Source organism: Erinaceus europaeus, chromosome 14, assembly GCF_950295315.1.
Source record: "Erinaceus europaeus chromosome 14, mEriEur2.1, whole genome shotgun sequence".
NCBI lineage: Eukaryota > Metazoa > Chordata > Mammalia > Eulipotyphla > Erinaceidae > Erinaceus > Erinaceus europaeus.
In genome coordinates this window covers 96,496,434-96,522,868 of record NC_080175.1, presented here as the reverse complement: position 1 = coordinate 96,522,868, position 26,435 = coordinate 96,496,434, and the positions used below count along the sequence as shown (strand labels likewise).

At 41.3% G+C, this 26,435-nt stretch overlaps 1 protein-coding gene across 9 annotated transcripts in view; it reads left to right on the top strand.

Annotated features, from left to right (window-relative positions):
* NRIP1 (nuclear receptor interacting protein 1) overlaps positions 1–26,435 on the top strand; it is a 110,059-nt gene that overhangs the window by 39,465 nt on the left and 44,159 nt on the right. For 2 of the 9 annotated variants that reach the window (XM_060172148.1, XM_060172149.1), the window contains exon 3: positions 22,435–22,588. The exons of the other annotated variants lie outside the window; for them this stretch is intronic. The gene's annotated coding sequence lies outside the window, so the exon portion shown is untranslated. The remainder of the gene's footprint in view (positions 1–22,434; positions 22,589–26,435) is intronic. 9 annotated transcript variants of the gene reach the window in all.

Genomic DNA, 26,435 nt, shown 5'->3' with positions numbered 1-26,435 from the left:
TAAAAATATTTCATTTATTTATTAATGAGAAAGATAGGAGGAGAGAGAGAAAGAACTAGACATCACTTTGGTACATGTGCTGCCAGGGATTGAACTTGTGACCTCCTGCCTGAGAGTCCAATACTTTATGCAGTGCACCATCTCCTGGACCACTTAATGTTTATTGTAGATACAGTGCAAGGTTGGGGAGAAAATTAAAAATTAATTTATAATTGTTTTGTCAGTTAAAATTACTATATATTAAAACTGGGGAAAAAGCAGAATAGTTATGCAAAAACATTTTCATTCCTGAGGTTAAAAGGCCTGGATTCAATCCCCAGCACTACCGTAAGTCAGAGCTGCACAGAGTAGGAGAGAGAGAATCCAAATAGGATCTAGTAAGTGTAAAAAATGGAGCCTGGGAGATGATACAGCAGGTAAAGTGCAAGAGAGCCCAGGTTCACAGCTCCAGTCCCCACCTGCAGGAGGGAGTCTTCACAAGTTGCAGGTATCTCTCACTCTTGTCTGTCTGTCTGTCTGTCTGTCTCTCTCTTTTTCTCTCTCTCTCGCCTTATTTCTGTGTCTATCATGATTTTTAAAGGGAAAAAAATAAACAGTATTTGTCGCTAGGGCTTCATTGCTCCAGAACAGCTTTTACTTAATTATTTATTACTGTTTTTTTCTTTTTTTTTCTTTTGCCTCCAGGGTTAGTGCTGGGGCTCAGTGCCTGCACCATGAATCCACTGCTCCTGGAGGCCATTTTTCCCCCTTTTGTTGCCATTGTTGTGGTTATTATTGTTATTGTTGATGTTGTTTGTTGTTGGATAGGACAGAGAAATAGAGAAAGGAGAGGAAGACAGAGGGGAGAGAAAGAGAGACACCTGCAGACTTGCTTCACTTCTGTGAAGTGACTCCCCTGCAGGTGGGGAGCCGGGGGCTCGAACCTGTCCTTGTGCTTTGCGCCACCTGCGCTTAACCCGCTGCGCTACCGCCCGACCCCCGTTCATCACTATTTTTTAAGCTGGGGAGTGGGAGAGAAACCCCATAGCGCCAAAGCTTCCTTCAGTATGGTGGATGTCGGGCTCAAACCAGAGTGGTGTTGTGCACCACAGAGTAAGCACACTAAGTAAGCTGTCTTGCTGGACGAGGAATTCCTTCCCGGGACAAGAAATTTTGCTCCTTAAGATAGGCTAGGCTTTTCTATTCACACTTTGTCCTGTCATAATGAATGTATGATCACAGGACTAAGTGATCAGTGAAGGAAAAAGTTTAGGGAGCTGGGCGGTGGCTTAGCAGGATCCTGGTTTGAGTCCCCCGGCTCCCCACTCCATAAGTGGTGAAGCAGGTCTGCAGGTGTCTGTCTTTCTCTCCCCCTCTCGGTCTTCCCTTCCTCTCTCCGTTTCACTCTGTCCTATCCAACAGCAGTGACAGCAGTAACAACAACAATGATAGCAACGATGATAAACAACAAGGGCAACAAAAGGGAAAAATAGATAAATAAATGAAAAAGAAAGAAAGAAAAAGTTTATATAGATGGGAAATAGTTGGTCCAGAATCTGAAGTCTATAGAATCACTCCAGTGTCTTTTGCTAAGTGTTCTTTTGCAAAATGGCCATCTTTATGAATGTGGCTATATTTATGTGACTGTGTGTGTGTCTTTTACAAACATTGCTAATGTTTGCTTTCTTTGTGTGTTCTGCTGCACATGTAGGAGATTATAGGATATAAATACCTGAGAGCAGAATACTCGGTTATATGAAACAGTGCCATAGATATTTTTTAAATTCATTATTTTTTTACCAGAGCAATAATCAGCTCTAGCTTATGGTGGTGCAGGGGCTTGAACCTGGGACGTGGAAACCTCAGGCATGAGTCTCTTTGCATAACCATTATGCTATCTACATCTGTCCTTGTTTTCTTTTGTTTTTTAAATCTTTATTATTGGATAGAGACAGGGAGGGGAAGAGAGAGGAGGGGAGATAGAGGAGGAAAGAGAGAGACACCTGCTTCACCGCTTGTGAAGTTTTCCCCCTGTAGGTGGGGACCAGGGGCTTGAACCTGGGTCCTTGTACAAAGTCATCGAGCCAGCAGTAATATAGCAGAAGCTCCCCTTGAACCGTGATGTATCTCAAAACTGGAAATGTCTGACCTTTTAACTTTTCAAATGGCTGTTACATTATCTTAGTGTAATCTCAGTTTGCTTTTCTGATTGCTAGACAGGTTGGACCACTTTTCATGGGGTTACTTATTAGTATTTTTAATTTTACAAAATAAAAATGTCTTTTATTCATGGTGTACTTAAAACAATTGTGTTAGATGCATTTTTATGATTTTACATTGTAAGACAACACATGGAAAGGTTACAGCTACAACAAACAAACCTTGTTCCCTTGAAGAATTGATGATACCCCATCACTCCTGACTGAAGGAATGTTTCGACAAACAAGGTCGTTGTCTTGTAAAACCATCAGAATCAGCACTGATGTATTTCTGCTCTGTCCTCGTGATCTTTTTCAGTTTCACAAGTCTTCCCAGTTAAGCTCTGTTTAACCAAAGAATCCAGCTTATAATCACACCGTTTGCACTTGGTTTTTTTAGGCCTCTGCAGTTTCCTTCTGTCTGGAAGACTTCTCCCATTTTTATTGCACTTTCAAAACCTGGGCACTGTTGAAGACTGCATAGACTAGTGGTTTTGGAGAACATCTCTTTAGGTTTGTCTGTTGCTTCCTCGCAAGTCGTGCAGACTGATGATTATTCGGTAGAGACATTGTAGACATCACGTTGTGTCTGTCGCCTCTTTGTATCTTGCTGTGGAGTTCAGTTTGCATTTTGACCCATTCATTACTGTGGACATTCACCTGGATTGCTTGATCGAAATGGTGTCTGCTGGGCTCCTCCACTGTGAAATTGCTCATTTTCCTTCTGTAATTAATCATCAATCTGTGTGGAGGTGCTGTAAAACTATGTAAATATCTCCTTGCTAATAAAACTTTTTATTTAATTAGTCAATTTGCATCGATAATAGTTCATGGTTCTGCATTTCATTCAGCCAGCTATTGTCAGTCTATCGCCATCCTTATTTATTCTTGATTCTCATCTTTCCTGGATTTAGCTAGTAAGATTTCCCTCAACTTGGCTTCACGAAGAGTCTTTTTCATCAATTCTTTTACCACCTCCAACTTCATCCAGGTGTTATACTGTTAGAATACATTTACTGGAACCATATATATATACACACATTTCCTTTCTTAACGTTGAGATACTTAACCTACCATTAACCAAAGTTCATTTAATGATTTCATCAGTGTCCCATTTAGTAATCAGTCTCATTTCAGTTGCCCCCTCTCTTCTGTCAGTTCAGCTGAGACCTTTTTAAAGAGTTTTCAAATGTAAGTCTTACAGAACCTGCTTGATTTCCGACACTGCCTGACAGTGGAACTTTTTTCTTTTTTCTTTTTTGTGAGCCTCTCTTTACCACTGCTAGGACATTATCATTGGACCACTGCAGTGCAGGGGGCTTACTCCAAACTGCCGTTTCACAAGTGCCAGCCTCTTGATTCACACGCTCTTACCTCTCCTCTGTTGTGGGCACCTGCCTCATCTGCTAAGACTGACGCCTCTTTTAGGGATACCGCCTTTGTATTTTGCTCATTTCTTAATAAAAGGTTCTGGTGTGTATGTAGACACACACACTTTCCGGACACGGAAATGTTTTTGGCAGTGTTCTTCGTGATGGTGTAGTTAGGATTCCCATTTTTCCTTTGTTGATAAGTGGGATTTTTTTCATTATAATGCAGTTGGACTTATTAATCATTAATTTTTATATTTAATCCTTTCTGTGTCTTAGGAAGATTTAGTCTAGTTCTTGAAGATAACACCTTACCTTAAAAATATTGAAAAATCACCTTCTCTGCCTAGAACTTTTTAATCTCCTTGACTTTTATGTTTATTATCTATAATCGAACAGTGGTATTAGCATGCTTGTACATGGACTTATTTTTAACTTCACCTGTGAATTGCTGCCTTTCAGTAATTAATAATCAGAAAAATTGTTACCTCCTACTATTTGAGTTCCTGTTAGAATTTTTTAAAGAGTTATTTTTTTATTATCTCTACTGGGGAGAGACAGCGAGAATAGAAGCCAATAGGGAGGGAGAGGTAGAGAGGGAGAGAGAGAGAGTCACCTGCAGCCCTGCTTCACCACTCGTGAAGCTTTTCCCCTGCAGGTGGAGACTGGGGGCTTGAACCTGCATCTTTGCACACGGTATAACATTTGCGCTCAGCCGAGTGGTCCACCACCAGGCCCTGGGTTCCTGTTAGAATTTGTAGACAAGCCCCAGTTAGAGTTTGAGGCCTAGTACTTAGTGTATTTTCCCTTTGGTTACTGGGATGATGACTTCCCCGCTTGTTTCACTGAGATACAGAGATCATATTAGGTCATGAAAGTCCTTCTGCCACTGGCAAAGTGTGTAGCTGACTGAGTATTTCTCCAGCTCGTCCTATCAGACCTGCCATTTTTTCACTTCCATTTGGTGGGAATGACACACGCAGGCCAGAACGCTCATTCGCCACCATCTCTTAGGGGTGTTTACTTTATACCTATACTGAGGAGTGGACAGTTGTAGGCTGTTGTTAATTTGAATTCTTCAGTTTGTTTCATTCGTCATAAAAGTGACACATGTATATTGTAAAGAAATTCGAAAAATCTAGATCAACCCAAACGGAAAAATAAAGATTCTAAATGAAGAGGCAATTATATTTATTCTTATATACTTTTAAAATAAAAATTCATAATACTGAGCACTTCTGTTTTCTTTTTTTATGCTTATTTATGTATTTTCCCTTTTTGTTGCCCTTGTTTTTTTTTATTATTGTTGTTGTTGTGATTGATGTCCTTGTTGTTGGATAGGACAGAGAGAAATGGAGAGTTGAGGGGAAGACAGAGAGGGGGAGAGAAAGACAGACACCTGCGGACCTGCTTCACCGCCTGTAAAGCGACTCTCCTGCAGGTGGGGAGCCGGGGGCTCGAACCGGGGTCCTTACACCGGTCCTTGTGCTTTGCGCCACCTGTGCTTATCCTGCTGCACTACCGCCTGACTCCCAGCACATCTGTTTTCTTAATTTCATAAACACTGAGTTACATAGACTACTATATTATAGTTTTCTTATACACTACTTAAAGGCTGTATGAGTCTCATCATGTATTATACCATAACTAATTTAATTAGCCCCAGATATTATTTTGAAATGCAGCAGCCATTTTCTTCTGTCATAAAAGATGCGTATAATCACTTCATCACGGACAAATGTGTATATATCCTCAGTCTTTATTCCCTAGTGATAAATCTTGGACTGGAATTACTCTTACCAACCAAGAGTCATATAGCATTTTAACATAGCTGATTTTTATAGCTTTCTTGAGGTCTGATATAATTAACTGCATTTTTTCAAGTTGTAAAGTTTGATAAATTTTGACATAGGTATACACTTGTAAAACCATCATTACAATTAAAATAATGGCCTTTTTTAGTTTAACAACTCTTCAACCTGCCCACAACCGCTAATCTGTTTTCCCTGTATATATATTAATTTGCATTTCTACAGTTTTATGCAGATGGAGGTCACTTACTCTGTATCCCTTTCTTTCTAGCTTCTTGCACTCAGTAGGATTATTTTGAAATCCTTCAACTACTGTTTATATTAGTGGGGTAACCTTTATTGTTGATGACTGGCAAATATTTTATTGTGTAATGTCAGGGTGAAGGGGAACTTTTCCCCACTCCTGTCTCTAGTTTTTTTCTAAGCTAGTAAATAATCAAATATTCACCAGGCAGACAAGACAAAGAAAGAAAGAAGAGAGGGAGGGAGGAAGGAAGGAAGAGAGAAGAAAAGTTTGCTAGATTGATAAGGAAAACAGTGACTTTGGATGATAGCAAGTATCTACTTACCAGTGGAGAAGTGAGGTGAACTGGCTCAAGTCACCACCTTAAATGTCTTCAGCTAGAGACAGATCTTGGGGAGTGAGCAGGCCAGTCAGTGGAGGTCATCTGGAAGCTAGAGAGAGCCAGCAAGGGCATGACTGTTGACTGACTAGCTGCTTTCTCTACAATACCTAAGAGATTAGGTATTCTCATAGGAAAGGAAACACCCTTATGAAGTGATGCCCTTGTTCTGTATCAGTACATGTCTCACAAAAGGGCCGTCTCCAGAGCCTGTCTGTAATCATCATGCCAAAGACACACGGTTTTAGCTGGCTACTTTCTGTTCCTCTACACTTAATAGCCCATAGTTTATTTACCTATAGGTAAGCATTTGAGTTGATTCTTAAGTTTTGACTAATAAAAATAAAACAGTCCATTACTACACATCAACATATTTTGGTCAACAAGTTTCAGCAGTTCAATTTTATAATAATTATCAATAAATCTGTTAAAATTTTCTGGGTATGCCAGCATTTGGATCATTTAAAAAATATAAATTTCTTATTGATAGCAAGAATGAAGAAAAAAAAATGAGTGTTTTGGAACTTCAGTGGCCAGTATGTTGTTTCTTTTTTTTTAAATAAGGAATTTATTTATTTTCCCTTTTGTTGTCCTTGTTTTTTGTTTTTATTGTTGTTGTTATTGATGTCGTTGTTGTGGGATAGGACAGAGAGAAATGGAGAGAGGAAGGGGAAGATAGAGAGGAGGAGAGAAAGACACCTGCAGACCTGCTTCGCCGCCTGTGAAGCGACTCCCCTGCAGGTGGGGAGCCGGGGGCTCGAACCGGGATCCTTATGCCGGTCCTTGCGCTTTGCGCCATGCACGCTTAACCCACTGCCCTACCGCCCGACTCCCCAGTATGTTGTTTCTATGTGTGTATAACTAATCCTAAATTATTGTAATGTTTCAAAAACAATGCTGAAACCATGAAAAATAAAATAGTTGTTTTAATTTAATACAATTTAAAAAAACCACTTAGGAAATTTTTTTACCCTGCATTTTATTCTATGAAGATAAAACATTTAGTTTTTATTACTCGATTATGTGCTTGAAACAGAGGAAGATTCTGTCATGAAAAGATTCTTTCAGTGAAAGCTATGTTTTCCTTCCTTTTCCCCTTCCTTTCTTTTTTATCTCCTGGTCATATATCTTCGGGGTAATCTAGATGTTTAGATGTCAGTGGAATTGATTGGACAGAATTAAGAAATTTGAAATTAGTAAGGTATTTTAAGCATACTCTAGCAGTGGTGTTATTTTTCCCAGCTTATTTTCATGAAGCATTTACATTTTTATTTTTTAAAGGTTTATTATTTTTTTATGAGAGGAAAAAAAAAGCATCTCTGGCATGTAGTGCTAGGAATTGAACTTGGGGATCTCACACATTCAAGCCTTATACTCCACCAACTGAGCTACTTTCCAGTCTTTCTGACCCCTCTATTCCTCCCTCCCTCCCTCCCTTCCTCTCTCTCCCTCCCTCCCTCCCTTCCTCTCTCTCCCTCCCTCCCTCCCTCCCTTCCTCTCTCTCCCTCCCTTTCCCTCCCTCCCTCCCTCCCTCCCTCCCTTCCCTCCCTCCCTCCCTCCCTCCCTCCCCTCCCTCCCTCCCTCCCTCCCTCCCTTCCTTCCTTCCTTCCTTCCTTCCTTCCTTCCTTCCTTCCTTCCTTCCTTCCTTCCTTCCCTTTCTTCTTTCACCTGAGTCTCATCCCTGCACTATCCAAGTGAATTATTTAGCAAGCCCTTTACTTTTTTTTTAAGTTAAGTAAATGCATCGTCTAGAAAGCAAGAACCTGGTTGTTGCTATAGGTTAATGACCAGTTAGTTCATAATTCACAACATATTTTCCCCCCAATCACATAAGTGTTTTAGTATTGAATTGTGACACAAAAAGGTAATGAGAAAGTTGTCAGAACTTGACAGACAGTATTCCAGGATCTGATCTGTAAAAATGCCAAACTATCTTTTCCCTTTCAAGATGCGCACTGCGCTGAAGAAGTGGGGACTGTGGAGAGTCTGGTGACATAAGAGCTGCTTTTCACCAGCTCCTCAGTCTTTCTCAGAAAGCAGAGGCTCAAACCTTGGAGCCAACGGTGAGAATAATTTCTCTGAGAGCTAAGGTTTGATCGTTACGACTTCTGTGTACCTTGAACAACATTTTCCTAGGTATAAATTAGTTTGTAATTACCAGATTTGAATTTCGTTCTTTTATCTGTGAAAATTATTTCAGTAGGTTGTATGGTGTTATAAAGAATTAAAATACAACCGTTTACTTAAGGCATTTACAGAAAAAAGAAGAAATATTAACAAGGAAACACATCAGATAGTAAAAAGAGATTAACTGTCATGAGAAAAACACACCAAGAAAAAAGTCTTGAGAATTCAAAGATGTGAATTTCTTCTAGAGGGAAAAATCTGATTAAGACGTTGGAACTAAAAATAGTATCAAAAGGAAGAAAGTAAGAAAGAAAGAAAGAAGAAAAACCTAAAAATAGCGATCTGATTTAGATACAAAGTGTATTATTTTGAGGAGAAGGAGAAATATGCTTGGCTTTGTGGGTTTATCATGATCTGTCAGTGGTTATTTTTGGAAGTATATAAAATAATTGCTTTTTCTTACAAGGCAGAGTATGCAAATATATCTGAGAAAATGTGAAGATAATCTTATTAAATTAACACAAGTAAGTGGAAAGTACGACAGAAAGAGATGAGTGCGAGGTTAATTCTACTTGGATCAGCATTACCGTTTTCCAGTAAATCTACAATCTAAATGAATTGGTCGTGGCTTAAACTCTCGGACTTTCTGTTGGTTGTACTCCATGCAAACTGCGAAAAGACATAGTGGTTGATTATGATTATTGTATTCTTGGTTAGTTGTGAAAATTGTGCTTTTTGGTGTGCTATACCAAAACTCTGGTCAGAAGAGAGGTGACAGGTGAAGATCCTAAGAAGCCATACATAGTGTTTTAATGGGCACAGATGTTTCAAAATGGGAGGTGGCAATTTTCAGCCAGGCTTATTCTTTATACTTTCATTTAATTTTAATTATATGTTAATGACTCTTTGATAGTCTGAAATATACTTTTGCATTCAATGGGGTATAGTTGATATTGAACTCATTTACAGCTTAGAATTTTATTAAAATGAAATTACATACTGAATATTCTCTTTTTCTTTTTTCTTTTTTCTTTTTTTTTTTTTTTTTACCAGAGGACTACTCAGCTCTGGCTTATGGTGGTGGTGTGTGCAGAGGGGGTTGAACCTGGGACTTTGGAGCCTCAGGCATGAGTGTCTCTTTGCATAACCATTATGGTATCTACTCCCACCAATACTGAATATTCTTTTTTTTAAATATTTACTTATTTATTCCCTTTTGTTGTCCTTGTTGTCCCATTGCTGTAGTTATTATTATTGTTATTATTGATATTGTTGTTGTTGGATAGGACAGAGAGAAATGGAGAGAGGAAGGAAAGACAGAGAGGGGGAGAGAAAGACAGACCCCTGCAGACCTGCTTCACCGCCTGTGAAGCGACTCCCCTGCAGGTGGGGAGCCGGGCACTGAACCAGGATCCATTTACGCCGGTCCTTCTGATTAACCCGTTATGCTACCACCTGACTCCCCTTACTGAATATTCTTTTTTTTTTTTCAATATTTATTTCCTTTTTGTTGCCCTTGTTTTTATTGTTGTAATTATTATTGATGTTGTCATTGTTAGATAGGACAGAAAGCAATGGAGAGAGGAGGGGAAGACAGAGAGGGGAAAAAAGACAGACAGACACCTGCAGACCTGCTTCACCGCCTGTGAAGCGGCTCCCCTGCAGGTGGGGAGCCGGGGGACTCGAACCGGGACCCCCACGCCGGTCCTTGCATTTTGCACCACGTATGCTTAAGCTGCTGCACTACCACCGACTCCCCATACTGAATGCTCTTATGTCACTCAGGGTTTAATTAACTTGTCCTTATTTTGTGAATGTACGTGTCTTCTCAGTTAATGAACAACGGCTGTAAGCTGGAAAAAGAATATTAGGTGGCCAGGTGGTTGCGGTATGTGGTCAGTAAGTTGCCATTGGAAAATGGGACACTTGTGAGAGTGAAATAGCTCACTTAGGTGTTGGCTTCTTTGCCAGGTTCACGGCCCCACCTGCATTGAAAGAAGCTTCAGTGCTGTGGTGTCTTTTCCTCTCTCCCTCTCTTTATCCTTCTCTTGTTTCTGTCTTGGAAAAAAGAAAAGTTACATGTATTAGCTCATTTTATCAACCAGTAATACAGAAAAGAAAATATTTAGGGTAGGACCACACAGTCGACTGACTATAAACAGTTTAGCTTAAACATTTGAACATTCTTGTTTTGGGGTAAGGGGTAGATAGCATATTACTTATGCAAAGAGACTCGTAGGCCTGAGGCTCCCAAGTCCCAGGTCAGTCTCCCTCCCTCCCCCAGCACCAGAAGCCAGAGCTGAGCAGTGCTCTGGTAAAAATAAAATAAAATAAATAGTCTAGTTTTCTCACTCACTGGAGTTTTCTTTATGTAATAGGAGTTCTCCCTCAGAAGGTTTTGCACTTTTTTTTTCTAGTTCAATCAAGTTGTTGACTATTTCAGCAGTTATCTTTGATTTTAAGACTTTTTTTTTTTTATCCCAATTTATTTATTGGATAGAGGCAGCCAAAAATTGAGGAGGAAAGGGGAGATAGGGTGGGAGAGAGACAGAGAGACCTGCAGCCCTGCTTCACCACTAGTGAAGCTTTGCCCCTGCAGATGGGGACCGGGGGCTGGAACCTGGGTCCTTGGGCATTTGTGACACGTGTGTCACCGTCCGGCCCCAATGCTACAACTTTGCAATGAAGCATCGGTGAAGTAGGTCATTTTGACAGCTTGCCTGCTTTTCCGTGCACAGGACAAGGTACAAGCCAGGCAGCCAGGCCCACACTGCATTGGCAGACGGGAACTTTGGGGCCATGGTATCTCGTGAGTTCATACTCTGTGCCTCTCTTCTGTCTGAAACCATCAAAAACTTAGATAACAGAGGTTTCTGTATACAGAGATGAAGATATCTGGTGATGTCCATGGTTCTAGCAGGTTCCTTCAGACCTGGTAAATACAGACTAATGCTTCTATATGAAAGAAATAACACGCTGGGAAGTTGCTTCTGCGCCTACAGTTTTCCAGTGAGAACATGGCACTGGGTGAGACCAAGATGAGTCCAGACGGTTGGTGAGACCTGTTAGCTGGGGCTGATAGCCCTGAACTCACTCGACTATTTCACAGATGTTCGAAATCACAGGCAGTTTGCTCAGCTACAGTGAAACATTCTTATTTTCCAACATTGTTTTCACCCTCTCTTAAATCTTTTTTTAAAATTTCCATGACCAGTATCTTGCTTTAGAACTTTTATTTCTCGTCTCAAACTCCTGTGCTGAAAAATCCTCTAACCAGACCTGTCTATTATCATTATCATTATCATTATTATTATTATGTGACTTTATAATGATTAACAAGATTGTAAGACCACATGGGTACAATTCCACACAGTCCCCACCACCAGAGATCTGCATCCCATCCCCTCCATTGGAAGTTTTCCTATTCTTTAACCCTCTGGGATTAAGGACCCAGGATCATTATCGGGTGCAGAAGGTGGGAGGTCTGGCTTCTGTAATTGCTTCTCTGCTAGTGGCAGAGATTGGCAGGTGGATCCACACCCCCAACCTGTTTTTCTCTTTCCTTAGTGGGGCTGGGCTCTGGAGAGGTGAGGTTCCAGGGCACATTGGTGAGGTCATCTGTCCAGGGAGTCAGGTTGGCATCATGGTAATGTTTGCTACTTGGTGACTGAAAGGCGCTACCAGATATTTCTATCACACCAGTTTGCTTGTGTTTACTTCTCTGATCAAAATAATTCAGTAAGTCCATAAGCCTCATACCCATAGAAAAATAACAAGCAGGGAGTTCGGGCGGTAGCGCAGTGGGTTAAGCGCACGTGGCGCAAAGCGCAAGGACCCGCGTGAGGATCCCGGTTCGAGCCCCCGTCTCCCCACCTGCAGGGGAGTCGCTTCACAGGCGGTGAAGCAGGTCTGCAGGTGTCTGTCTTTCTCTCCCCCTCTCTGTCTTCCCCTCCTCTCTCCATTTCTCTCTGTCCTATCCAACAACGACTACAACAACAATAATAACTACTACAACAAGGGCATCAGAAAGAAAATAAATAACTATTTAAAAAAAAAGAAAAGAAACATAACAAGCCTTCCTTAATCAAGCCAAACTTGCCTTTGATGAGTAACAGTAAACTTTGAATTTGGTCTCTTTTTTAAAAATGATTTTCTTTTTTTTTTTTTTTTGCCTCCAGAGTTATCTCTGGGGGCTTGGTGCAGGCAGTACGAATCCACTGCTCCTGGCAGCCATATTTTTTTCTAGACAGAGAGAAATGGAGAGAGGAGGGGAAGACAGAGAGGGGGAGAGAAAGACAGACACCTGCAGACCTGCTTCGCTGCTTGTGAAGTGACTCCCCTGCAGGTGGGGAGCCGGGGGCTCAACGGGGATCCTTGTGAGGGTCCTTGAGCTTAGTACAGTGGCACCACTGCCCGACCTACCAAAAATGCCAAGAAAAGTTTCAAATGAAATAATTAAAATTATTTTAAAAAATATTGGTCGAGGAATCAATTAACTTCCTCTTCCTTCACAGACCCTGCTTTGTTTTGTTCACTATGGTCTGGTATGGCGGACTTTTCCCTTCAACCCTGTGGCCCGTGTTTTGCATCTCTGCAGTTGGTGTGATGCTGATAGTAGAGCCCATTATGCGCTTTATTTAGGTGACTAGAATTCCCCTCTTCTGGATTCAAGGATATACTAGTAGTTTTCACAGCTCCATCTGTTTCATTTTGTTTACATTCATTTATAGAAATAGGACTTAGAACTATCCTAAATGTAAAGTCTGGCTTTTAAAAAGCTTTACTGATTTTTAAAAATTATTTCTCAAAATGTATTTATTTTGGAGGAGGAGAGAGTGGGGGTGGTAGTGACACTGAAGCCCTGCTTCACTTGTCCAGTTTTCCCCCTGCTGGTGAGGACGAGGGGCTTAAAGCCTGGCTATGTGCCCTCAATCAGGTATACAACTACCTAGCCCTAATTTATGTCTGTGTTTATTAACTAATTGATTTGTTTCTTTATCAGAGAGGCAAGCAAAAGAGAACCAGAGCACTGTTCAGTTCACACATGAAGTGGTATCTGGGATTGAACTTCACACTTCTTAGGCTTTTCATAGACCAGACATGTAGAGCCTCAGTCTTCTGGTTTTAAGCTTTCATCTCTTGATATTTATTTGTTTGTTTGCTTATTTTTTTTAAGCAGAGCATTGCTCAGCTCTAGCTTATGGTGGTGAAGGGGACTGAGCCTGGGACTTTGGAGCATTATGCTATCTAACACCGCCCACTTTTATTACCTCTTGACATAGCCATCTTCCCTACTATCTATCCTCTTAAGAGGATTACAGATTCAGCTGTCTGTATTGAATGCTCAGTTGTTGTTTGTTTGTTTTCCTTTACTTTAGTAAATTGAATCTTTAAATGGTTCTGTCTGTGACACATTGGAAATTAAGACACAGACATTCAAACTCATTAGTCCAAATTCAGATTCAACAGGTGTCACACTACCTTGTCAGATCGTATGATATACACATAATTTCTGTTTGTTTGCTTGTTGTAGTTAATTAAAGTTTCTGGAAGGAGCTCTGTAGTTCCGTACGTTCCTGCTGGGATTGATAGTCCTTCCACTGCCCTAAGGGTGTGTGTATCTTCTTTGTCCACTGGCAGAGTCCTGGCTGGTGCCACCTCTGTGCATGACCAGTGTTGTCTTCTCACTTCTCCAACTCATCTTTTTTTTTTTTATAAATTTATTTTTTTATTTAAGAAAGGATACATTAACAAAACCATAGGGTAGAAGGGGTACAACTCCATACAATTCCCACCACCCAATCTCCATATCCCATCCCCTCCCCAATAGCTTTCCCATTCTCTAGGAGCGTGTACCCAGGGTTCTTGTGGGTTGCAGAAGGTGGAAGGTCTGGCTTCTGTAATTGCTTCCCCACTGCTGAACATGGTCATCGACTGGTTGATCCATACTCCCAGTCTGCCTCTCTCTTTCCCTAGTAGGGTGGGTCTCTGGGGAAGCTGAGCTCCAGGACACATTGGTGGGGTCTTCAGTCCAGGGAAGCCTGGCCGGCATCCTGATGGCATCTGGAGCCTGTTGGCTGAAAAGAGAGTTAACATACGAAGCCAAACAAGTTGTTGAGCAATCATGGACCCAAAGCTTGGAATAGTGGAGAGGAAGTGTTGGGGGGGTACTCACTGCAACCTCTAGTGTACTTCTGCTTTCAGTTCTATATTTTGCACTTGTTTATGGATACACGTGAACATAAGCTCTCTCTCAGAACCTGGTGTATATCTAGGTTTTGGGACTTTGTTAGAAAGTGACCCACCTGGGATGGAATTAGAGAATGCTATGAAAGGAAAGGTCTCACCTGAGTAATGAAGCTGAAGGGTTGTCATTCCACACCTGAAGTCTCTGGACACAATCTGAGCTGAAGCATGTTGAGGTGGCAATCGTTGCGTTGATGAGGTTGCGATCCACAGATGCAATATTATTTGATATGGATTGGGAGAGGCATGCGGGAAAGTGGGCCTTATCCTAAGGTTCCAGGACTGGGAGAAATATAGGCTCTATAGTGGAGATGTGAGGTTCCTGCTGTCTTAGGGTTCAGAAAGACAATCGATAGTTAATGTTATCACATTATTTGGTAATTGGGTTAACTTTGAAAAGTCCTTTTGTTAGGGTTTGCTGTATAATACCCAGTATCTTGTAAATAGCTGTGCGACTGGTTGCCTCTGATCTACTTGGTCTAGGCTTTTGAGAGAGTCCGCATATCAAATACACAGCCTGTATATTAAGAAGACTCAGGCTGTGTTTTAAAAAGCTCATCTTCTTCCCAATAACTTGCCCTCTTGTGCTCTTTCCGTTTTGTTCACGCCTTTCCCTCACACAGTGCTATCTCATAGTGTCGCTGCTACTGTGTTTCTCTCCTGACTGGATTGAGAACCCACTGAGGACTGATGTATTCTTTGGCCATCCTTCTGTCTTTAGTATTTAATATGTTGTATAACTTCTTTATAAATATTTGTTAGTTGTCTAGGAAATCCAAAATAATAGCGGCTAGAAGGAATGGCGTTTAGTCTTCTTCAGTCTAGTAGGACTATCCTCTAAGATGTCTTTGTTTTTTTAAATATTTATTTTATTTTAATGAGAAAGAGTAGATACATAAGGAAAGATAGATAGATAGATAGATAGATAGATAGATAGATAGATAGATAGATAGGGACCCAAACATAGTTTATAGTGGTGCTGGGGATTGAACCTGGGACCTCAGAGCCTCAGACTTGAAAGGCTTTTGCTTAACCATTATGCTGTCTCCCCAGCCCTCCCTTTCTTTTCTTTCTCCACTCAGGTCATTAAGGTGTTTCTTCCTATTCTAAAATAGTATATAGCTGGCATTGGCTTAGTATAAATTCTTGAAATTTTGAAAGTAGAACTTTATTTGTGGCTGAGCAGTGCTCTAGTTAAAACAGTTTTTTTTTTATTTGAAGATGAAAGTTGAGATTGTACTTAGACTTTAATTCATCAGATAATCCGTCATTCTTTAGCTTTTTAAAAGGTCTCAGATCCTCTTAGAGCTTTTTATAGAGAGAGGGCCCAAAAGAAACTTTGTTTATAAAGATCAGTATTTACCAGACTAGAATTTTAAATTGAGGAAAGATTGAAACATAAAGATATTGGGGCCCTGTGGAGGCGCGCCTGGTTGAGCACACATGTCACAATGCTCAAGGACCTGGGTTAGAGCCACCAGTCCCCACCTGTAGGGAGAAAATTTTGCCAGTGGTGAAGCAGGACTGCAGGTCTGTCTCTCTGTCTCCCCCATCACCCCCTCCTCTCACCATTTCTGACGGTCTCTATCCAATAAATGTATAGATAATAAAAAAAATTAAAAAACAGAACAATATACAAGGAGACATTCCACTAGCCATTCAGCATGCAGTAACAAGGCCACTGCAGACTCTTGGAAGAAGGCAGAAAAGCAGGTTATAGTTGAGAGTTGGGCCAGTAGTCTCTATGTGTGTCCTCAGTGGACTGTGAGGACCCTTGATGATCCTACTCTGAAGACTGATACTTGGCAACTATTTCCTTGTCTGATGACCACCAGAACATCTCATAGTTGTGTTTCAATAAGGTTGCGGCTTATCTCTTGTGTTTGTGAATTGGTAAATGTGTGTGTGTGCGTGTTTAGTATCTGCAGGGCTTATCATATTACCTACCCCTTCTATTAACGTCTAGACATAGAATGTGCTGGAACTAATTCCCAGGGTTGGCTTGGCAGTTGTAGGACAGAGATGCTTACTCAAGGAGAAGTCATTTTATTTGTGGTTACTCTGTAAGGTCATTCCTAGCTGTGTCCTGTCAGTACCTTGGCTTTCAAGAGCTAGACCTTTTTTTTTTAAAATTAATTAATTAATTTATTTATTTATTTATTTTTGATTTGTGAACCTCCAGCTACTTCTCCTGTGATGATTGTTCCTTGAGCGGATTTGGATGTCTGGCTATTTTGTGATGATTTCACGCAAGTTACTTATCCTTTGGGTGATTTAAGAACTCTTGCTTTAAATCTTTCCTCCTCTCCTTTGTCTGACCTTCCCCTCTACTTGCCTCAACATGATCCCTGACACTGGCTCTCCTTTCCTGAGAGTACAGTCTGCTCTCTGGCAAATAGGCACTTGGCCCTACTGACTCCCGTTCTTTTTCCCTGTCTACACTCTTACCTTGGCTGATACTCTGTTAAATTCTTCCCGAGGTCTTAGCAGGACAGTCAGTCTCTAGAGTATTTGACGACTCTTTAGATTATGTGGGTACTTGGGCCTTTCCAGAGAGTTCTGGGATTGCATCGTGTACCAGTCAGCTGCATGGGAGTACCAAGATGCTACTCGTTCGTTCAGGCTGTTTATTGACTGAGAGCTCACTGTTCTTGCTTCACTCACTGGCTTTTCACTGTGTCGTGGTGCCCTAGTGTAAGCTATGCTTGAGGAACTTCCTCGATAAGTGATAAACTGAACGCGGAAAGTTCTTAAAATGTCCCAAGACGTTTTCTTTTCTGCCAGTGTCCCCCGAAACTCGTAGGCCCCTGGTGAACGCCGCTTGGTTTACTCCCTTCTTAGTATTCATTCCAGCAGCTGCGTGAAATTTAAGCCAGTCATCTTTTCATTCTTTTTTTTTTTTTTTTTTTTTTTTTCATTTTCATCTTGTTTCTCCCCACCTCCATCCCTGGCCTTCACCACTCCTGGCCAACTTTTCAGATAGAAAGACAGACAGATGGAGGAAAAGACAGCCAAGCACAGTGTGATGTGGACTGGGCTGGAACCTGGCTGGTGCGCCTGCCCAGGTAGGCACACTGTCCAGGTAAGCGGCTTTGCCAGCCCCAGATCTCTCTCTGAACAGCCAATGGGCATGTGTCCTGAACTCTGTTCAGAAAAGGGCCACACTGTCTTTTTAAAATTATTATTTATTTTCCCTTTTGTTGCCCTTGTTGTTTGATTGTTGTTGTTGTTGTTGATGTGCTCATTGTTATATAGGACAGAGAGAAATGGAGAGAGGAGGGGAAGACAGAGAGGGGGAGGGAAAGACAGACACCTGTCACCACCTGTGAAGCGACTCCCCTGCAGGGGCTCGAACCCAGGATCCTTAGGCCTGTCCTTGCGCTTACCCTTTTGCGCTAACTGCCTGACTCCCCACACTGCTATTTTAATAGTACCTTATCAGATACTTACAAAAATTGTTATGTGAAGTGTACAGAACTTAAATCTGCAGCGAGTTTTGATGCCAGCTTTGTTAAATGCCTCTGTTGGATTCTTGAAAGTTATTACAAATCACGTAGCAGAGTGTTGCACACTTCACTTGAGATGGCAGTAGTTTGTTGTTTTTTTAAACTTAATTAATTGGCTATATTATTTAAATTTTTCTTCTGGGGCTTCAGCACTCTGATCTAATTTTTTTCATACACACACACACATACATACAAGGGGGGGGAGGGAGAGAGAGACAGAGACATAGCACTGAAACTTCACTCATTTCAGAAGGGGCCAGGCTCCAACCTGGGCTGGCAAAGCAGGCCTGCTCTCTGGTGAGCTGTCTTACTGACTCAGGCCCGTTGAGTCTTCCAATGCCTCTCCACACTAGTGCACTCCGCTCTTCAACATCCCATGGTACTAATTGAATTTGTAGTCCGATGTTCAGTCCCATTAGGTCATCCCTTCTCATATCTGCCTACTCAGCCCGTACCTCCCTTTGCTGTTATTGTAACCTCTGGTGGTTACCAGTCTCTTCTGCCTGGTCAGTCTTTACTCGTTAATTTTTTTTAGATCATCACTGCCCATCCACATGTGAACTGAAAACTGAGTTGCTGCCCAGGCTATGTTTTATCCTAGAGTTCCCTCACTCCCCAGTTTTTCCCCTTTTTTAAAAAAGACTTTACTTATGAGTGAGAAATACAGGAGAAGAGAAAGAACCAGACATCGCTCTGGTACATGTGCTTCTGGGATTGGAACTCAGGACCTCGTGCCTGAGAGTCCAGTGCTTTATCCACTGCACCACCGCCCAGACCACCTCTTTCTTGAAACAGATTTCAGCCTAAGTATTGACAGAGTGGGGAGGGGTTTTCTCCTAGTCCTTTGTATTCTTCTAAGGCACAAGGCATATTACATGAGTTTAGAGAATTTACATGACTGTCAATTCTAGAATGAGAGGGTTTTTTCTATCTTGACCTGAGAAATGGTTTTAAGAGCCTGAGGCATCAAGGAGAGAGGTGAGGGCAGCAAGCACATGACCAGGAGAGGATGACTCAGGAGAAAGCCAGATGCTGTAGACACTCACCCTGACACCCAGGTTTCTTTGATGAAAAGATCCTTTTATCCTCCTCTGGAGATGCCCTAAATCTCACTCTTTAAGGCAATAGGAACAGCTCTCCACTTCTCAGAAAGCCTCCGGGGCCTCCGTTGACCTTAGCTCTACATGTCAAGGTTAGTTCTAGACATCTTGGAAAACTTTATCCTTTAGCATTTAGTCGTGTATGCTGTGGCTCTTTTTGCTCAGAGACCAAAGAAGCAATTGACACGTATAGTTCAGTCTACTCTTACCTACTTATGAAGTTAGTGCTTTGTCCTTTCCTGTCCCATTTGGAAAAACATATTTGGATTCAAGTGAGTAGATTCAGCAAAATCCTGAATCGACAACTCATTGAACCTTAATAAATACACTGTATCGAATGTAGTGTGACCTTACACTATTTTACACTAAATCAGTCTAGCAGATGCTAATAAGTATGTGTGATAACAGACATCTTTAAATACTGCATTTTAAAGTTGGCTTTTTTGTGTGTTTGTTTTTGCCTCCAGGGTTATCGCTGGGGCTCTGTGCCTGCACTAGGAATCCTCTGTTCCGAATACCATCTTTTTTCCATTTGCTGTTGTTCATTTGTTATTGCTGTTGTTGGATAGGACAGAGAGAAATGGCGAGAGGAGGGGAAGACAGAGAGGGGGAGAGAAAGACAGACACCTGCGGACCTGCTTCACCATCTGTGAGGCGACCCCCCTGCAGGTGGGGAGCCAGGGGCTCGAACTGGGATCTTTGCTCCTGTCCTTGCGCTGTGTGCCATGTGCATTTAACCCGGTGTGCCGCCACCCACCCCCCTCGACTATTTCTTGAGAGCTTTAACTACTAAATTCAACTTTCAGGGCATTTCCAGGGAAGACTCATACCCTGTGCTGCCATTAATACATTTCTTTCAGCTCATGCCTTGGAAATACTATACCACCACAACAAAGTGTTAGTAGTGGTGTTTTTGTTTGTTTGTTTGTTTTTAACAAAGCTGAGATATTGTTTTACCTATGCCCACATTCACTAATTTGATTTTCCCTTCTGAACAGTGTATCTGTCATGCAAAGAATAAGGAATTTAATAAATAAATGATCTAGTTTTCTTTACCTGTTTTGATTTTCATCAGTGATTGTATATAGCATGAAGTTTGACTTAACCAACTAGAAGCTTATTTTTTATAAGAAAATTTTGGAGATTATACTGATGGATGTAAATATGACATATCCCTGTTCTTAACCTATCATTGTGCTGCAAGCCTTAAACATACAAATAGAGCTTTTTTCATTCACCACACTTAAAATATGGTCAAGAAAAAAGGATGGTGCTGTATTTTTTTTTTTCCCCATAAGTGCAGTGGGAATGCTAGCTTATATAATTTGTTATGAAAGAATGCTTCTGGGTAAACCATCTATCTCTCCAGAATGCTTGCGATTTGTTCTGTTCTGCTTGGGAAGGGTTAAGAAGAGACAACATCCTGTCAAAGACCTTGTTTTTAATTTTGCTTCTCACATTGGCACAGATCCTGCTAAGAGCAGCCCAGATTAGTTCGGAAAACCTTTGAAGAGATTTAAGATGTCCTTCAGCCAGTTTGAAGGTTTTTGTCTTGCAAATCCAGTACAAGGGTGCCTGCAGGCATCCCGACCCTTGCTGTGCTTCTGGTGCAGCTCAAGGTCACACTAACCCGCCCCGTGACATTCACAACAACAACAAAAAAAATGATGCGGTAAAACTGCTTCAGCATTCAGCCAACCAACAACTTCCGTTAGTGAGGAACTAAGGAAGGACCCCCCCACCCCCTTTTTCTTCTTTTTGGGGGCTCTGTGAATTTGTGCTGTAGGAAATAATCCCGGATTTCTGGTGTGTGTGATGACAAGGTCATTTCTTAATTAGAACACATGTAAAGAACAAAGCTAAATGGCTTCAAAACAGCTTTGTAGTTGATGGAGAGGATTTGAATTATTTAAAGAGATAGTCACCCATGTATGATGGAAGCTGAATTCTAAAGGCATTAACTCCTTCATTCCTGTCCACTTGCCCTTTCTTCAAGTTCCTGATATCAGACTTTAGAGGGTTTCATTCTAAGCTGGAGAAAAGTTCTAACTAACCTCTTTTGTAAAAAGGTGGAATGTAACTTCTAAGTCAGTTTCTTAAATGAACTTTTAAAGGTTATTTGCCTTTTTTTTTTTTTTTAAGAGAGAAGAAATGAGAGCCCCACTCAACTCCAGTTTGTGGTTCAAGGATTAAATTTAGAACATCCAGGGCCTCAGGCATGCAAATTCTGTTCTCTGAAACTGTGAGCTACCTCCCTTCAGCCTAGGATGAGCTTTTAATGGAGATATTTTCTCACTGTGACATTTTATCTCCTTGGAAATTTTGTCAAATGACTTATGAAGTAAGACCTAGAAACTTTCTGGCAAACACTTCTTTATTTATTAGCGTTGATTGCCTTATTTTCATCCTTGTTTTTACCTATTTGTGGTTTGGAATCCTGATTGAATAATTCACACTTAATTTTTTTTCTTCAAAGTAAGAGTCCCATTCAGGTTTCTTACCTTTCCAAGAATTGATGTAGAAAGACAAGTACTTTTTCTTTAAAAAAAACAAAAAAAAAGTTTACAGGGAACTACGGAAAGTTGTGTGTGGGTGTATATAGTTTTTGTAAGTCACAGAAAAATGTATCTGTAAATATTGGGCATATATTTAGTTACCTTTCTTGTGTGGGGTTTAGTTCCCCATTTTGTCCTTTTTTGTTGGCTGGATAAGGGTGCAAGCCATTTGACTTTCTATCCTTGAGACTTCAATGCCTATCACCTTGATGAGATTAGAGCAGAACCCTCAAGGTGAAAATGACTGTAGTTGAAACACACATTGAAGACCTGCACATTGCAGTCACTCTAGAGGAACTGAACTCAAACACGGTTGCTTTCTTGCCGTGTTTTCTTGTAGTCGTGAGTTAAGGAGAATCAGGGAAGGAGCTGGGTATATTTTAACTGGGGTTATTTCGATTGATACTTTAGATTTTGTGATCCACACTTTTTAAGTTGGATAATTCCTATGAATTTTATAGGAAGAGCAAGTTAGAATTAACTAAACTTACTAATATTTCAAAAACTCTTCCTCCTCTCAAGAAATCACTTGATTAGCCCGTGAAACTAACACAGGCCTCCTAATTTGAGGTATGGGTATCCTCAAAGATTTTTAGGTTTGCAAAAAAGTAAATGCTGGAGGTGAAATTTCTGTGCAAGGAAGTGGTTGTGAGCACCCCTGCCCTTGCCGGGAGTCTAGTTCGCCCTTCTGTCATGTCTGACCCAAGCTCACCTGCTAGTAATTTCTAATTTACTGTCCTAATTCATCGATTTGTTATCACTAATTGTTCTTCATTTACTTCTGTGTAGTTTCCAGTACCTAAAGGGTTGGAAGGTTGCTGTAATTGGCACCCGCAGCTGCTCTTTCTTTTGACAGGGGATAATTTTGCAGCCTCTGCTTTGTGTGACAGCTGCCTAATTGGGCATTCTCTCCTTGTAGCAAGCCTGCCTCCTCCAGCCTCCCTGCTGACAAATGGTGGTGGATTACAGATGAGGACACGCTGACCCATTCGACCTTGCTGAGCCGGCAGGGAGGGGCCTCCTGCTACTTGAGAGAAGCTCTAGGTCATTTAGAGGACAAGGTCATGAGCCAGGTGGGGAAATGACATGATATCCCATGACAGTAGCTTGAGGACGCGGTCAGAGTGTCAAGGACAAATGCATCACTATCGATCAAGCATTATTGCAATACTTTATTTAAAACCCTGTTTCTTAATAATTCCTGCTGATTTTTTTTTTTTTTTTTGAGAAGTGCAGGAATAAGGTACATGGGATTTTGCAACTGTAAGGCAGGTTGCTTTTGTTTGTTTGTTTCAAACAGGAAAATAGAATGTGTTTAGGAAACTTCCACATAAGTTTCTCTGGCTACCCAGTTAGTTATCTGGAATATTTTGTTCTAAACTATTGTTTACTTCGCAGTCCCTTGGCCAGCAGCACCTTTCAAGAGTTATTTCAAAAGACAGGCAAAGAAGAATTAGTGATGTGGACTGCTAGACAGCATTTAACAACTTCTGTTATTACCCTACTTGACCCATTGTTTTGGTGTGTGGTTGTGTGTGTGTGTGTGTGTGTGTTATTTTGAATTTTAAAAAACCTGAGCCAACTGAGAAATCTTTAATTGGAAGAACCGCACATTTCTGAATTTCTGAGCTACAGTACTACCATAATGAGATCAAGTGTTAAAGATGCTTTCTAAATGATTTTTTTTTAGGTCTGAAAAATTTCTGAAGATTTTTTTTTTTTAAAGCTTGGGATTCCACTTAATGTAAAAACTTAGGATAAATGAAAAGTTTCTGGAGCTACTTTCATTATTGGTAATAACGCATGTTTTTCTGGAAGAGGTAGACTCCAGCTGTTAGAGTACCTTTTCCAGTGCAAAAAAAAACCCCTCAAGAACCTCTGCTGAGTGTATTAACCCTATGCTAGTAATTGAAAGTGTAAGTTCATCTAAATCTGTGCTGGCAATCCAATTTAGATTAATGTTATGTTTCAAAAACTAATGGTCAGTGTAGCGCAAAGAATACTGATTGCAGTTCTCATTTCTGGAAAAGCGTAGTTGTTGTGTGGTGTTGGATCGAAACCCTCAGTTCAACAGGAGACTTTCTGTGTTCCTGATATTAAATATGTATATAACTATCAGGAAAAAGTGATGAATCGACTCACTGAAGCTGACACATCTGTATTTTCATGGCATGTGCTTGGTGTGTGTGTGTGTGTGTGTGTGTGTACCTGTGTGCATGTGCCTGTGTGTGTGCCTGTGTGTGTGTGTGCGACTGTGTGTGTGCCTGTGTGTATTGTGCGACTGTGTGTGTGTGTGTGTGTGTGTGTGCCTGTGTGCATGTGCCTGTGTGTGTGCCTGTGTGTGTGTGTGTGCGACTGTGTGTGTGTGCGCCTGTGTGTGCCTGTGTGTTGCGTGTGCCTGTGTGTGTGTGTGCCTGTACGTGTGTGTGCCTGTGCCTCTGTGTGTGCCTGTGCCTCCGTGTGTGCCTGTGCCTCCGTGTGTGCCTGTGCCTGTGTGTGCCTGTGAGTGTGTGTGTGTGTGTGTGCTCCTGAGTGTGCCTGTGTGTGTCTGTGTGCCTGTGTGTGTTTTCTTCTGACCATGTATCTTGCATTTGCTTAGCTGCTTTCAAGCCCTGACTCAAGCCGGGAGGCTTACTTCTGTGCCCTTGTACACGTAGACTTGATTAGTAGTTGTGGTTATCTCAGCAGAAGACATACCGCCCTCCTCCTTGTATTGGTCGGGACCTGGGCATTGGGGAGTCAAGGCAAAGGAGAGAGAGAAGAGATTTGACATTAGTATTCTATGAAAGCCTTACTGTCTGCAGACCAAATTGATTGCTCCGGTGTACCTGTGCTTGGCACCACTGCTGTGAAAGAAAGGTAGGTTGTAATCGGTTTTATTGTATATTACCTATTGTGACACCCCAGGAATATTCAGCATGCACGCTTTCTGTGGCACGTGCTGTAAGTCTAAGTAAAGAAAGAGAGTGGGGGAAAAAGGAATAAATGAATGGGAAGTGTGCGAGAGCAGTAGGGTACAGCTTTGTTTACTTCTGTCCAGGAGAGTTCATTTGAATAAGGAATTTTTGCTGAAAGGAACATACCTGCTTGGTCAGGAGACCCTGTGAAGTATTGTGAGGCACTAATCTGCTTCACTGCTTGAAGCATGTCAGACAGAAATGAAATTCAAGCTGATGTGAGATTTGTCACCCACAAGATGAATGGATGAAGGCACGGAGGTGCTTATGGACCTAACTAGTTTAAGAAATCATTTTTAATTATTTTTCAGCCATACATTACATTACTATAAGTCCTGTGTAACGGAAGACAGAGAACTTAAAAGAGAGCTGTTCGCTCAAAGGAAAGGTCGGTCTTCTCTTTACCCCCTTAGATTCTATTAAAGAATTCGAAGAAATGTTTTTATTCTTTTACTAGTTTTAGGTACGATTTGATTGTGTTGTGAGAAAGGAAATTGTAACCTCTTTTTTTTTTTCTTTTAATTCTGTGAGTATTTCTTGGACAGACTTATAAAATTCAGTGTGGCTGTTTGTGTAAATTAAGTAGATGCTTTGATATTTTACTATATGCTGGAAGTATGTGTTCTTAAGCCCCTGCTGACCTGTGCTGCATTCCTGCAATGTGGTCTCCGCCGCACTTGGCAGTTATGTGTGACTCTGTCCTCCAAGGGAAGAGAAGAATTGCCTCTTGTTCCAGCCTCTTGCCACATGTGAACCACAGGTCCCTTTGCCTTCTCTCCACCCTTCCTGGTTCTTTTGTGATCGTCTGAGTACTTCCTTTAGGAGAGAGGACAGACAGACTAGTTCACTAATGACATTCAAGTTGTTTTCTGTTACCTGCGTTTGTACTAAGGAGATCAGTATAGAGCTTTACATTTCTTAGGTCTTACACATCCATTTACACGTGGGACTTCCTTTCCTGAAAGTACTACAGACATCCTGCAGTGGATGGTCCCTGGAGGTGTAGAGGTCATAGACGTTGGTTAGCTTAGCTGTGCTCCCAGATGACGTTCATAGTAAATGGGTGAATAGATATTCTGAAAGCATTTGTTAAATAGCAAAAGTATTGATTAAAATTTAGCTACTTGACATCATGTCACCTATTAAAAAAAAGGAAGGAATGTTTCCCAATCTTTTGTTTGTTTGTTTGTTTGTTTTTTAATGCAGCTAATTGAGACACATAGATTTGCAGCCTGTTGGCCTTAAATGTGGAGAGAGAGGAGTCTGAAACCAGGAAAGAGTTAGATTCCAGAAGTCAGAAAAGGCAGCAAAGACCCCTGCCTCCAGTCCCAGAGGAGAACGCAGCCCTGGTTTCAGCATCATGAAAATGAACAGGGCTGCAGAAATAATAATTCCTTCTTCTTGATTGTTTCCAGTTGGACACAAGCCATCGAAGTCATCAGCGCTGTCTTCCTGTACATTTCACTTTGTGAGAGCTTTTATCTTATGGGAAAAAGTAAGATTGAGAAAATGTAGTAGAAAAATTAGGCATAGGACAAAGAATCAGAGTGTGTCCTTTTCCAGAGTAACATGTGTTCCAGACATATTCTAGTTTTCAGTTTGGTAATTATCTTACAGACTTTGCTGTCTAAAGAACCTTTCTAAAGCAATGCATGCCGTACGCGTATTTGATGTTAAAAAGAGAAAAAGTTGGGAGTCGGGTGGTAGCGCAGCGGGTTAAGCGCACGTAGCACAAAGCGCAAGGACCGGCGTGAGGATCCCGGTTCGAGCCCCCGGCTCCCCACCTGCAGGGGAGTCGCTTCACAGGCGGTGAAGCAGGTCTGCAGGTGTCTGTCTTTCTCTCCCTCTCTCTGTCTTCCCCTCCTCTCTCCATTTCTCTCTGTCCTATCCAACAACAACATCAATAACAACAACAATAACTACAACAACAAGGGCAACAAAAGGGAAAATACATTTAAAAAAT